General features: G+C 31.6%; 1 long non-coding RNA gene across 2 annotated transcripts in view; it reads left to right on the top strand.

The window, feature by feature from the left end:
* The window catches only part of LOC145671883 (uncharacterized), a 155,917-nt gene extending 143,180 nt beyond the window's left edge, over positions 1-12,737 (top strand). For both annotated transcript variants that reach the window (XR_014128552.1, XR_014128553.1), the window contains one exon: positions 12,392-12,737. This is a non-coding gene — a long non-coding RNA (uncharacterized LOC145671883). The remainder of the gene's footprint in view (positions 1-12,391) is intronic.
* The last annotated feature ends 2,086 nt before the right edge of the window (positions 12,738-14,823 follow it).

Genomic DNA, 14,823 nt, shown 5'->3' with positions numbered 1-14,823 from the left:
TAGGAAAACGACCATTAGGAAGACCTAGGCGCAGATGGGAGGATAATATTAAGATGGATCTCGCAGACATAGGAATACAAAGTAGAAACTGGATCCAATTAGCTAAGGATAGAAGTCAGTGGAGAGCTTTTGTGAACGCGGCACTGAACCTCCGGGTTCCATAGGCCATAGAGTTAGTTAGTTATATATATATATATATATATATATATATATATATATATATATATATATAGAGAGAGAGAGAGAGAGAGAGAGAGAGAGAGAGAGAGAGACAGAGAGAGTTCAGTGCTACACGATTATGCTCTGAGACTAAGGCAAATGGTGATAAGTTGGATGATAGTGGTGGAGTGACGAAAGAGAGAGAGAACGGGAGAGAATCTCGAGAAAATCTACCCACACAGTATATGTCCCGTATAAAACCAACTTGGTGGGATTTGGAATCTAACCAGGGACCCTACGCGTCAGAGGTCACTGCTCTGCCACCGAGCTACCGAGGATTCTCTTTAAACACTTGATACATTTTTTTTTATTTATATTATTCCATAATAACAATAGCTTTAAACTTTTTGATTTAACCATTTTCTTTATTTAGTTTGGAGTTATTTGCAGTTTAAAACCTCATATCAATATTGAGATAGATTGACGTCTCTTGTAACCTAAAATCCACATGTTTATGCTCCACATATATCCAAATATATAAAAATTATCAATTATTTGGGGCCGGGGTGGCTCAGTGGTGCATGGGGTCTTTGGTTCGATCCCAGTTCGCGCCAAGTGAATTTTGTGGTGTAAAAACAAGGTGTGTTGGGTTTTCTTGGGGTCTGCCGTTTCCTCACACTTTCTTCATTCCACCATTTCATTCGTTTCTCGTCATCACCGTCTACTTTAGCAAAGCCGAGATAAACGTGGGACGTAAAACTCAAAGATTTCATTTCATTTTTAGTCTATTATTAGAAAGAGCAGTCACATAGTGGAAAATATCACATCGATATCCAGATTCTAATAAAATTATGAGTTTAAGGTTTTTACATCCTGATGAAAATCTCTGAATGAGTAAAATTATAGGAACTCTGTTTTAATAATAATTTCCGAAAGGAACCTTTTTAGTGTAACAATTTTTACATTTACATATATATATATATATATATATATATATATATATATATATATATATATATATATATATTTGAAACTCCTAACAAAATTTTGTTAGAAACTTATTTTTGCGAGGTTGCACTACTATATATAATGTACAGAAAACTAATTTCGATAAACACATTTCTTAGCGAATAAATTAAACCAGTATATTGATATAAATTTATTCTGACAAATCTCTGTATATACACTAAATACATTAAATTGAATTATTAATTTACTTTTATGTATTTAAATATAATCTTCCTATTAGCTTTGCAGGATTCCTGATTCAAAAAGTAAACTCATAAATTGGCTATTTTTAAAGTTAACACTAATTTTTATGTGAGAGCTTAGACATGCCATTTACAACTGGTGCAGAAAATCTATTTCCAATAATTAGATTTGCACATAATAAATAACTAACTCAGACAGACTCAAATACAAATTTATCTAACGATTTTAAAAGCAACAACAAAATAGCAGACTACAAAACCTCCAGTCCTTGCTTTTGCCTTTTCCAGTGTTGATACACTCTGGTATTGCGATTAAACAGAAGCTGAACCTAGATCGTGAAAGATTTATATGAATTACTGTATCGATAAAACCTTCTTAAGGTAGTTATTAATTTAGTTTTTTTATTTCCTTCTATTTCTTAATAATTTTCCTTGAAATATGATTAAATATCTAAAAGGAAGAATGAAAAGAATACTGGATTTAAAATAGTATCATTTCGCTAAGTATGGCATCACTGCTACTGAGACGTTTTGCTCGATGTCTCTTTGCTAGGTTGTTTCAGCGAGTGAGAAGCCTACAGCCACATGCGCGCGCCGCTTTCTCAAGTGTATTTGTTTCAGCCGCGTTGAGACACTTCTTGTTGTCTCCTGGTTGTCTCTCTGCAGCCTGTTTGACGGAGTTAGAACTTTTTCCCCGAGTTTTTAAAAGTAAAATTATTTAAAAATTTGACTCTACTACTATTCTTATTAACCAAGCTATCAATGGCCCTAGTATTTCTGTATTTTTCAACATGAAATGTATATTATTCCTTATTAAGAAGGAAATTCTAAAGCTATGTTCTTTTAATTTGAAAGGGTAGACAGTGTCTCAATGCCTCATAGCACTCTACGCTACTGGTTGTGCTGTGCCTTTAAAGAAAGACGGAGGAATATTGTTAATGACAACGCTGGACACAGCAACTTCAAGCACTGGCGTTATGCTTGGAACAACTAGAGCATCCCTTCTACAGCTCTGACTTAGGCCCAATGACTTTAATCTTTTCTCTGTTCTAAAGCAAAAAAAAAAAAAAAAAAAAAAGGCTAGCTACCATTATTTGGCATGCGATTATGTCCAAACCCCACTGCTTCAGGATGGCTACGAAAATTTGACCGATTTCCATGTAAATGGTACAGAAAACTTTATTTGCCTTTGTGATAAGTGGTTGAACAAAAACTGCGATTACATCGAGGACTATTGTTGAGTATCCTCTGCCATCAGGTGTCTTGATCTTTCAGCTATGTCTCACATATAGATCATGGCTATAAGAAGCTTTGTAACCTTTTTCCGATCATCCCTCGTAATAATAATAATAATAATAATAATAATAATAATAATAATAATAATAATAATAATAATAATAATAATAATAATAATAATAATAATTTTATTGCTACAAGTCAAGTTAAGAAAGGTGGTGTATTAGGTAAGCTTTCTTCTCTTAGCTTGGTAGCGATAACATTTAAAGTTTTAATCGAAGTAAGTTTTAATCGATCCCTTAAGAGTAGAGATGCAAGGGCTCGAAAAAAAAACCGGCTTTTTTGGAAAAAAACTCGGTTTTTTCTGCTTCGCTTTTTTGCCTGGGAAATTTTGGGCTTTTTTCAAAATTCTGCTTTAAATTCATAAAGCAGATTTTGTTTCGCTTCTTTATAGCACAAAAAGTCATTTAATTAGTGGTTGATGTCGATAATAATATAAAACCTCGAAAATAAACCATAAATTTCGAAAAGATATTTCAAACAATTTTATTTCTCAACATATTTACATTATGAATTCCAAAGGATTAACCAATGTATATAATAAGATTTTTTATTACAAAAAATATACAAAAAATATACCTATGTACAAAAGTAAGCAGGGTTGGCAAGAACCATGGTTGTTTTTGAAAATGCCAAAAAAACCCGTTGTTTGGGGAGAGTTTAAACTAGTTTTTTGGGTTTAAACCAGGTTTATTAAATTTAGGTATTTTGCTTTATGTATTTATATTATATATTGACAGAAATAAGTTTGTTTCGCCTTGGTGTTCAACGGAGTTATGGTGGAAGAGGTCACATAAACTTAAAAAAGTCCGGTCAGTAAATTTCTTAATTTGGGAAACTCTCGCCCTAGCTATCGGGAAAATCCCGTCATTACTCTGAATGTAAAACAATAACGGAAAAATCCTGTTATTGCTTTGCATGTAAAATTTAAAGGTCAACGTATCATGATCAGTACGCTAAAACTGAGGTATTACATTACAAATTTAGTATGTAGATATCATTGAAAGTCCAACCCAAGCTAATGTTGGAAGCTACCTAGGCAATCGATAAATTTTGCCAATTTCTATCAATATATTTAAGTAACCTTGTCTTCTTTATTTATTTATTTATTTATTTATTTATTATTGCTGCCTATTACAGGATTTTATCCCAGTTACAACAGGCTTACAAAATTAATATTACATCCACAAATGAACAATAGAAGAAAAAATAAAAAGAAAAAAATAAATAAAAATATCCACAAGAAAACATCAGAACATATAATGGCAAGATGCTAAATGCATAGAGAGAGAGAGCAAGATGTGAATAAAATACCAGAAAGAGAAGATACACAAACTATCAAATCACATACGACCAAAAAAAATAGAAAATACATTAGAAGACTGATAAAATAATTTTTATGAGCACAGGATCAGTGAAATACTTCTAAAGTAGATTTATAAAGCCATCTTTTAGTAAAGGAGCGTAACAAAATCCATAAACCAACTTATCAGAGCAATTTTTAATATATACAATATTGTTACTAAGCAAATTCAAAATAGTAACAATAGAAGAATTGTTCAAATATTGAAGACTTACATTATAATCATATTACAATTAAATTGGCTTACATAATAAGTAGATATAGAAATATCAATACTATAAATAATCTAAGCGTGGTAACATTTTTATAAGCGATCTTATGTAGGCAACACATGGCATAGCAAAATCAATTTCAATGTTATTTTGTATTAAACTGTTAAATAATCTACACATACTTATCAAAGGTGTATTCAAATGTGCAATGGTTTTGGATCTTTTACAAATAAATGGTAATCTTGTCCTCAAACAGTTATGTGTAATATTAAAATTTAATAAATGCAGACACTCAGGACTATCAACAATTCCATTTACTAACTTAAAAAGAAATATTAGTTGATAATACCTTCGTCTAGCAGATAATGTTCCAACATCAAATAAACTTAGAAGAGTTGCATACGATATTTTATTTTCATAAGAGTTTACTCTATAGGTTTTGTAATATAAGTATCTCAGAAACTTATTCTGAATCCGTTCAATTTTTGCAATGTACTGCTTATAATACGGAGTCCAAACTATACTTGCATACTCAAGTTTGCTTCGTACTAGAAAATTGAATAGCATAATAATGACATATGGATTATTAAAATCTCTAGTACTTCTTATCACAAAACCTAGAGATTTGAAAGCTTCATTGACAACCTTTTCTATATGAGCGATAAAACATAATTTAGTATTTACAATGACACCCAAATCATTTACTTCCTGAACTCTATTAAGAATAGTGTTTGTTAGGGTATAATTGTAATGTACAGGGTTTCTATTTTTAGAAAATGTGATTACATTACATTTATTTATATTAAAATGTAACTTATTTTCAACACTCCATAAATAGCAGTTATTCAAATCACTCTGAAGTTTTAGAACATCGTCAAGTTCTCTTATTTCCTTGTACAATTTCATGTCATCCGCATATAATAAACAGTGTGAATGTTTAAGTACAGATGGTAAATCATTAACAAATAGTAGAAAGAAGAGAGGTCCAAGATTAGAGCCTTGTGGTATACCCGAATTAACATAAAACAATGGAGAACTGTGATTGTTATACACAACATATTGTTTTCGACCATTTAAGTAGGAAGAAATTAATGATAGTAGTTGCTTTGAAAAGCCATAATTAGATAATTTTGCAAGTAATACAGCATGATCTAGCTTATCAAAGGCCTTCGCAAAATCTGTATAAATTACATCCACAGAAAAACCATTATTAAGGGAATCCGCAATAGACTGTATAAATAGAAATAAATTGGTAACGGTCGATCTCCGTGGATAAAATCCATGTTGAAAATTAGATATGTAAGGTTTAACATGATGAAATATTCTATTATAAAGAATATGCTCAAACATTTTAGCTACTGTGGAAATTAGAGATATTGGTCTATAATTTTCAATACTCTTGGCATCTCCTTTCTTAAGTATTGGACAATTTTACTAATCTTCCAGATTTCTGGAAATATTGAAGTTGTTAATATCAGGTTATAAATGTAATTTAATGGTTTTATTAAAAGTTCTCCACATCCTTTTAATAAATAAGTTGGCAATAGATCGGGCCCACTTGATTTAGAAGATTTTAACTTTTTAATAGCCTCTTTAAGTTCACATTCAGAAATGGAATTCACCGTCAGACAATACGGTATGATTGACTTGGTATGGGGGATAATATCGTAATCAGAAGGATGAGGAGAATAAACACTTTTGAAATATTGAGCAAAGTTGTAAGCTATATCCACATCTGTTGTAATTACTTTACCTTTGAAAGTCATATGATTTATTTCTAAATTTTGATTCTTCTTATTTTTGATATAATTCCAAAGATTTTTAGGATTATCCTTCAATGCCATTTCTGACTGATTTATATATAAAGCATACGCCCTCTTAATCAACGTTTTTGATTTTCTACGCAATTCCTTAAATTTATTTAAATTATAGTCGGAGGTTTTTATGTGTTTCCTATAATAATACTTTTCTTTCAATGTGTTAATAATTTCTGATGTAAACCAACATGGATATTGATATTTCTTAGATATTTTCTTTTTTGGCACATTTCTTTCAATAATACTATTCAGAACATCGTAAAAATAATTGACAACTTTATCAACATCATTTATATTATATAGATGCATCCAATCTTGTAGGTCAAGTTGTTTATAAAGGTTATAAAAATTGGCCTTACTAAAATTAAACAAAGTACTTGAGTTATGTTTTATGCTTGGTGTGAAATTTCCAAGATTAATATTAAAATTAAGAGATGGATGATGATTATCTTCTGTTAATAATGGGAATACATTTCTAGTTAGATTAATATCATCTCCAAAATTAGACAAAACCAAGTCCAAAGTTTTCCCGTACATATTTCTTATTAAATTATGCGATGTTAAATTATGTAAAGAAATGAAGTTCGCCAACATATTACAAACAGACCCACCCTGCAGTAAATCAAAATCAGCGTCCGTAATTGATGATATATTAAAATCACCAACAACAAGCAAACTTTGATCATATATGTCATCAATTTCCTCTAATTTTTGAAAGAAATCATTATAGGTTCTTACTTGACTCTTCGGTGGAAAGTATACCAATACTATATAAAAATTTCTTCTAGATATTGTAACTTTTAGACAAAGAACTTCAATACAATTCACTGTTATGGATACCTCAGATACAGAATAATCTCTTAAAATTGCTATGAGAACACCACCACCATTTTTGTGAGTCCTATCACAACGATAAACATTATACCTTTGGTCAATAAATTCACTATTGTATATACCCTCACACAGCCAAGTTTCAGTTAGTAATATTATGTCAAAGCTTGAAGCTGCAATATTTGTATATAGTTCTGTAAGTTTACTACGTATACCTCTAACAATCTGATAATTTAAATGTATCAAACTATGGCTTTCACTCATGTATCTATGTCAGATGTCTTACTTCCTCAACTGTGTTAAGTGTATATACAAAAGTATCATCAGCTTTCTTCTTTAGTTGGATATTACCAGCATAGTCTATCCACAAGTAGTCGTAATTTTTTTCTCTCTTAACTTTTCTTGCTTCACTAAAGACTATTCGCCTATGCAACTTAAGACTATGGTTAATATAGACAGGACCTCCAATAGATAAACCGAGATCTTTACAGGATAAATTTCTTTTGACCTTCCTTTCTTTAATAAACCTATCCTTGTCAGAACGCTTAACAAATTTTAGGATGATACCTGGATTTGGCTGATTAGGTGATTTTTTTAATCTATGACATACATCGATCATATTCTCGGTTACATCAATATTAAGTGCACCACCAACCTTTTTGACTATGTCATTAACATCTTCGTTAGGTAGGAGGGGAACCCCATGAATTTCAACTGTGTTTCTGCTATTGTATTGGTCTATTTCGTCTACTTCAACTCTTAATTTATCTATTTGTTTCTTTAACAGTAAATTTTCGTTTTTCAGAACATCAATGTCGTCCTTGCATTTATTCAGTTCTTCTGTTTGACTTCTTATGAGGTTGAAGTTTTCGTCTAACTTTTCGTGTACTGAATTTAAAGATTTGCCTAACTCTTCTTCAAGTTTTTTATTGGTACCCTTAATATCGTCTATTTCATTTTTAATGCTTAGTAATAACTGATACATTTGAGTTAAAGTAGGGATTTGTTCACTCACTTCAGGTGGATTATCACTAACCAATGATTTTCGTCGCACTCTACTACAATCTTCACAACGCCAAATTTGGTCACTGACTTTCAGAAATTTAACATCATCCTCCTTCATATTAACACAAATCCCATGAAAGAGATTCTTGCATTCCCCACATTGTATCTTTAAATTAGTATCTTGCCTAGATATAGACTTGGAACACTTACCACTTGGAACTTTATAAAACAATAGCCATTCAGGCATGCAGAAATATACAATTTGGTTTCGTTTCGTATGTTCAGACTTAACATACCTAGGTTATCAAGGAGAAGACTTTCGCTTAAAGTGACATCCGAATCGCTACTTTGTTTACGCATGAAAGAAGGGTAGTGATTCGACTGAGAATTGAACACGGGACACCTTGATTAAAAGGTGAAAAGGAAATAAAACTAATGCAGATGGTTTGATGTGTGGAAACGTCATATGAAGTTCACACGATTCGCATTTATCGTTCTTTTTATTTTTTTTTTAGTTTGAACCAGTTGTTTATTTTTTTAAAAAGAAAAAAACAGCTGATGTAAACAAACCAAACCTAAAAGTAAATACTTCTTTTTAAAATACACAAATAACTAGCAAAATTCTATGTAGTATTTTTACTTCAAAATATTCCATACCCTCTTTTTGGAACAAAATAAAATTAAAATAAAACATAAGAGAAATACTTAGATTTATATGATACACTTAAAGGCTGCATATCTAGAGCTTTTGGTTCTGTATATTCTTGAAATTCTACAGTTTTATATAACTACCATCACGGTTTATTCAGTTAAGTTCTCTGAATTTTTAACACGAGGTATTCAACATATGAAAGGTGTGAGGCAAGAACATGGTAACCCACAAGTTTACTATTTTAAGAAATTACTCCTGCACAATGCATTTTGAAAGTTGGAAAGCTGATTTTTCACATAAGACTATACATGAAGGATTAAACGAAGCGGTATGCGTTGCTGTCTATCTGGTGCTGCATAACTCAGCATTTGAAAATTTGTTGGTTACCGTGTTCTTGGCTCACACCCTTCAATTCATTACAGAACTCTCCTTCCCCCACCACCACCGCCACAAAAAAAGGACTACGGATAAATTCAACTGCACAACAAACGTGACTGAATGGAGCTTTTGCGTTTCTAACGGGAAGTCCGGGATTCAACCCAGCACTCGACCATTCTGACAAAGCTTTTCTTCATTCCATCTGTGAAGTAGAAATAGTGCGTGTTCTGTGAGTTGGCCGATTTCCTTGCTTATTGTTTTAAATTGTTATTATTACTAATTACCAGCAGTGACGGTTTTGTGAAGGTTAGGGGGCGGTCATTCGGACTGAAGCCTGTTCCCCAAAATTACGGAATGTCTAAAACAAACGAAATATCTATTAGTTATGTCTTTACTCATAAACTTTAAGCTCCCGTCAAATAAAAATTACGAATGTTTAGAAAAACTAAACATTGGTAAGTAAAACCCCTCTCACAATACTTTTCTAAATCCGCCACTGATTCCCAGTATAAAATGATCTTCAAGGTTGTATCCGGAAGATTATCGCTAAATATATAAACGAAACGAAATATTAATTATGCCTGTACTCATAAACTTCAAGCTACTCCCAAATAAAATTAGGACATTTTAGAAAACGAAACAATCAGAGAAAACCCTCCCAAAGTACTTTTCTAAATCCACTACTGAATATTTATAGCCTATAAATTAGTATTCAAGGTTGTATCCGGAAAATTATTGCGAAATCGTTCCACAGCTACAGTATAACAGAAATGTGGAAGTACGGTTTGACGGATATATTGAAAAACGTACGCTTTTACGGATATATAGAAAAACATAAGTTTAACTTTTCCGCTAGAAGCTAGAGTACTAAGCTCTTGGAAATGAAACACGGATGACAAACTAAAATAATCTAGAGAAGAAAAAAAATGTCGATAACTCAAAAGTAAAAATAAAGTTAAATAGCTTCTAAAATTGCCCTCAAATACTACATTCTTCATGTTAGCTTTAATTCGTAAAACGTGTGCTCCATTCATTTTGATGGTGAATTTCAGAGCGAAATATAGCATTTAGGTCATGGAATTCTTATCTACTATAGAATATACTATAAGAAAGCTATTTAGATAGAAAAATCATGAAAATGAAAAAAGCCAAAATTTCCAAAATTCTCGTTTTTTCCCTAAAAAGCCGGCTTTTATGTGAAAAAAACCATCGATTTAAAGAAGCCGGCTTTTTTGCATCTCTACTTAAGAGCCGCCACTGCTCTAAAGGCTGCCAAAGTTTTAAGAAATCAATGTTATCAATGTTTATGGATTAACTATGTTATCTTCTCTGATAAACATATTGAAAGCATGTCTCTACAGAAATTTTTGTAGGAAAATTTCCCTTCCGTTTAACGTGACCAATGAAAAAAAAAAAAAAAAAAATAATAAGCTCATGTTAAAAATAATGATTTTCTTTTTTGTACTGCTCTAATATACTGTATACATAGTTTATAAGGATAAATGGTGAAGATTATACTATAGATATGAATTATTTTTATCGCTGTTCTTCGTCCTTTAAAATGTTCTACCGTTAACATAAGCTTAAACACGCCATTTTGTAATTTGGAAGTGTCCTCTGAATTTTTTTTTTTTTTTTTGTGATAAAAGAAAACAAGTTGAACGGAGCGCAGTTATCCGATAATAACATTGAATGTTGGCTTATGTGTGAGTTAAATGAGTGGAATTGATTACTGAAACGATACTTTTTTTTAAGGCATTGTTTTTTAAGTAACGTGCGGTTTTGGAGTGTCAATTGAAACGAACCGTGGGAAAATGTCTGACTTTTCCAATACCATGGTGAAGGCGGACAGGTTGTTGGGGCAATTTTGACATCAACATTAAAACCTTATGTACTATGATAGAGTCACTAATAATTCCACAACACTCATTACTGTTTGTGAAGTAGATCATGTGCTTTAAACAAACACGGAAATATGTAAGTTTAGGGATGTAATACACTTTTATTTACTGCTGCAGAAAGAAAGTAACTCAGGTAAAGGAAAGACGTCACTCTGGCACACTTGCTTTTTCCCTGGGCCAGAGTCACATATCTTTTAACATTATAGATGGAATTGACTTCTGAGTGTTTTGTGAGAATATTTTTGTAACAAAGGTCTTTATCCTCACAGATATGTTGAACTTTGTTAACACTAAGCGTGAAGACAAACTGTTTGAATATAAAGGATGTTTATATCGGATTAACAGACGTAATGGTGAGAAACTCATATGAAATATACACAGGGGCGGATCCAGGACGGACTTCTGGGGGGGGGGCGGTGGGTTGTAATATTGCTACTTAGAGCTACTTTTAAGAGCGTCAAAAAATAAATTATATATTTTATTTATATATAAAATAAAAAAGTTTCCTCTTCTGGGAGGGCGATCGCCCCGATCGCCCCCCCCCCCCGGATCCGCCTCTGAATGTACACTTGGATGGAAAGCCACTTTTGTTCTTCTTGGAGATGAGGCCATGAAATCATCAGATATACATTCACACGACCCGCGAAGAACGTCAATTGAAACCAGACGTTTAGTGGATAAGGTGCTTTCCATGATTATCTGGTGGAAACGTGGGTAGACGAGATAGATGTAAAGTTTCTATCAAAGTTTCTATCTATGCAATTTAAGTATCACTATCAAAATTAATATTTTCTCGATTAAATCTACTTTTTTACAATGGCCAATATTCCGAAAAATATATCCTACTGCCGTGTTAAATATCCTGCGTTTATTTCATCTTAGTTATTTTGAGTTTCTGTTGCATCGTATTATCTGAATTTTTTTATAACTATTTTGTACATCTACTTCACTTATCGTAGTAATGTCTGTACTTATAAGGAAGTATAAGTACGACTTCCGAATCGTATTTCGTACAAAAATTCGATCATGTAGTTCCATTGAAAATGTACATTAGTAATTAACATTGCACTTTGAATTTAAGATTTTAGTAACATTAATGTGTGTATTTTCCTTTTATCTTCAGCTATGGTTAGTAGAATGTTTTGAATTTACTTTTTTAATGTAGATAATTCAAGAAGACATCTGTAAAAATACTTTTTATTTTTTTTATTATTTTTTTTATCATACGGCACACGTGCGAAAAACTGTCGACTTACCTCGATAAAGTAAAATCCCTTCCATTTGCCCACTTTATACATAACGGACGTAAACTTAAAATACAACAAACATATAAAAAAATAAAAAAAAGTAGATAATAACAGTAACTATATATATATATATAAACAACGCCAATATTAAATAGAAAATAATAAAGAAAATATATCACATGCAAATAACCTAGTTCTGTTATTGAAACCGCAACACTAGTTTAGTTTTTAATAAGTTAAGCGCTTAGAGTTACAAGATAATTCAAATACGGTATATCATTGTACTGCTGTAAATATTTCATTATTTCTTTTATTTTAGAGGACTATGGAATCACTTCGACAGCGAGGGATGGTATTCAAAACAATAGAAAATTGTCTCTTGATCATCCCAATATATTTACATTGTTGAAGTTATTAAAGCAAGAATAACAGGAGAATGAAAGTCTAATGTTTTTACTGGAAGTAGGGAACCGGCCAAAAAAGCAGAAATTGAAGTACAAACGCTTAGATAAGCGAATTAATACTTTGAAGGAGAGATTAAAATCTAGACCTATGGGTTTAATAGATCACGTTGATATTGTATCCTATTGTATACATTCGGAAAACTGAGTATGAGTGTACGACAGAAAAAAAGTACAAATAAACGAACATGTACAATAACATAACTCTTCTCTATTTTTCATTCCTTTTAATCCTGATCACTAGAGCAACCCACATTATGTTTTATTTTTTTGCTTAATTATGCTATGCTTTATTGTTAATTTCAATCATTGTTTAACATACATCGTGTATAGTGTATAATATTTACTGTACATTAAATATTCTAAATATCTTGGTCTATTTATTAATATTTTATGCAACCAGTTTCTTTCATATGTATTTAATAAACTTTCTACTTAATGCACTTGTAAAGAGATGTTCTTTACTCGAGTTAGTTTTTTTTTTTTTTTTTTAATCACTTATGTGTGCCTTAGAGGTGCATATATACAAAAAGGGAAAGTAAAAGATCCCACCAAAAGAGCTCAAATTCAAGAGGTACGCATGTAGAGTTCTTGTGCACTTTTTGTGTATTTCGAATCATCATACATAACTGCGCAGTTACACTTTGAATAAAACTATTGTTTATTCATTGTTGGCGGAAAGTTCTCTTCTTTTCCTTTTTTTTCTTTTCTCCACTTACAAAAGATTACACCGACAAGTTTACAGAAATAAAAATAAGCTTTTCATTGTTGCATTGTTATGTTCTCAAAGGTTTTGCACTGTAAACATTGGTTTTAAAAAATATTTATGCTATATATTTTAAATGATGCTTTATGCTTTATTTTCCAAAATTATGCTTTATTATGCTTTTAAAATTAGTTTCTTCTCGATTAGATTCATTAGACAACCACAACCATGTTCAAGGTACCAACCATATGTGTAAATTGCTATTATGCTTTTTATGCTTTTCATGCTTTTGGGTTGCTCTAATGATTATATACAGAACATTCAAAGTCATCAATACTAAAGCACTACAAACTGTATCAATGCGTTTAAAAATGTTACCAGTTACAATCATGGAGCTGACATTGTATATATATAATTATATAAATATAAAAATAATCTTTAATGCTTAAATTTTAAATTGGAGTGTCCCAATATCTTCCATTAATGCTCTTTTTTTTTATTTCGTAAACTACAATTACAAAATCGTTCATACAAAACTACAATAGATGACCAGTATCATTAAATGCCCCATTTCTACAAAATGACCCATAGGCCTATAATGTTTCTAATTTAGAAACACGGAAAAATGTTTATCGGCCATTCCACGTAAATATGAGCCTAAGGACAGAAAATTGTTTTAAATATATTTTGCTCGTTATTTATATAAAAATGACCAGAAAGGTTCAAAATTTACTATGCAGATCGATTTCTTGTTAAAACGTTTTAGTTTTTGTATTTTTGAGCGATTGAAATTCTATGCTGTACGAAGCCAGTCGAAGGGAGAATTTACCAACAATATTGGACACCCCTAAACAACACATGATAAGCATTTGATTCAGTTGTACTGCGATGTACACAAGCACGTACACCTTAGGAACTGAAGCTAAGAAGTTTTAAAGCTGTTAGTATATTAAGTAGTCTACTATTTGACTACTTTTGGTACCAATGTAATTATGTAACGCCCGTTACAAAATGATATATTTTTTTCTATACAACTTGTACTAAAAGTCAGAAGTAGTCTATCTTTTGCAAAAGTAAAAATGAGCACATAGGCAATACAACAAGAAAATGAATATCATTAGGGCCTATATTTATAATTTAATAGGCAAAAACTGCGTAACGGGTGTTACATTGCCAATGTAACGGGTGTTACACGTGAATTGTTAGCTTGGTTTAACAGTGATATTTTGTGCACTTAGGCTAGCTCTTAAGGTTCTAAATAGGGAATTTGAAATTAGTAAAGTTATAGAGGGTCCTCTTCTGAAGACATAAATTATGGTTTAGGATGAGCAGTGGGCGAAATTAAGGGACATTATACCGGAGGTGATGAAGTGCACTCCAGAGAATATCATATCTAGGAGATATCGTACGATGGGGACTCCCTCTCATTCCCCCGTTAAGTCGCATACTCAGGGTAGTGATTAAATAGCATAAAAGTGCCGTATTTTAATTGAGTACTCATTACATACCAGAAGTCTACTTCTTTAACAGAATCTCAATACGCTGCTTTGGAAGTCTTCGTTTAGCAAATCATTAGAGGCTGCA

The sequence above is a fragment of the Thermobia domestica genome, chromosome 15 (assembly GCF_964235325.1).
Source record: "Thermobia domestica chromosome 15, izTheDome1.hap1.1, whole genome shotgun sequence".
Lineage (NCBI taxonomy): Eukaryota > Metazoa > Arthropoda > Insecta > Zygentoma > Lepismatidae > Thermobia > Thermobia domestica.
This window is presented reverse-complemented; position numbering and strand designations above follow the sequence as displayed.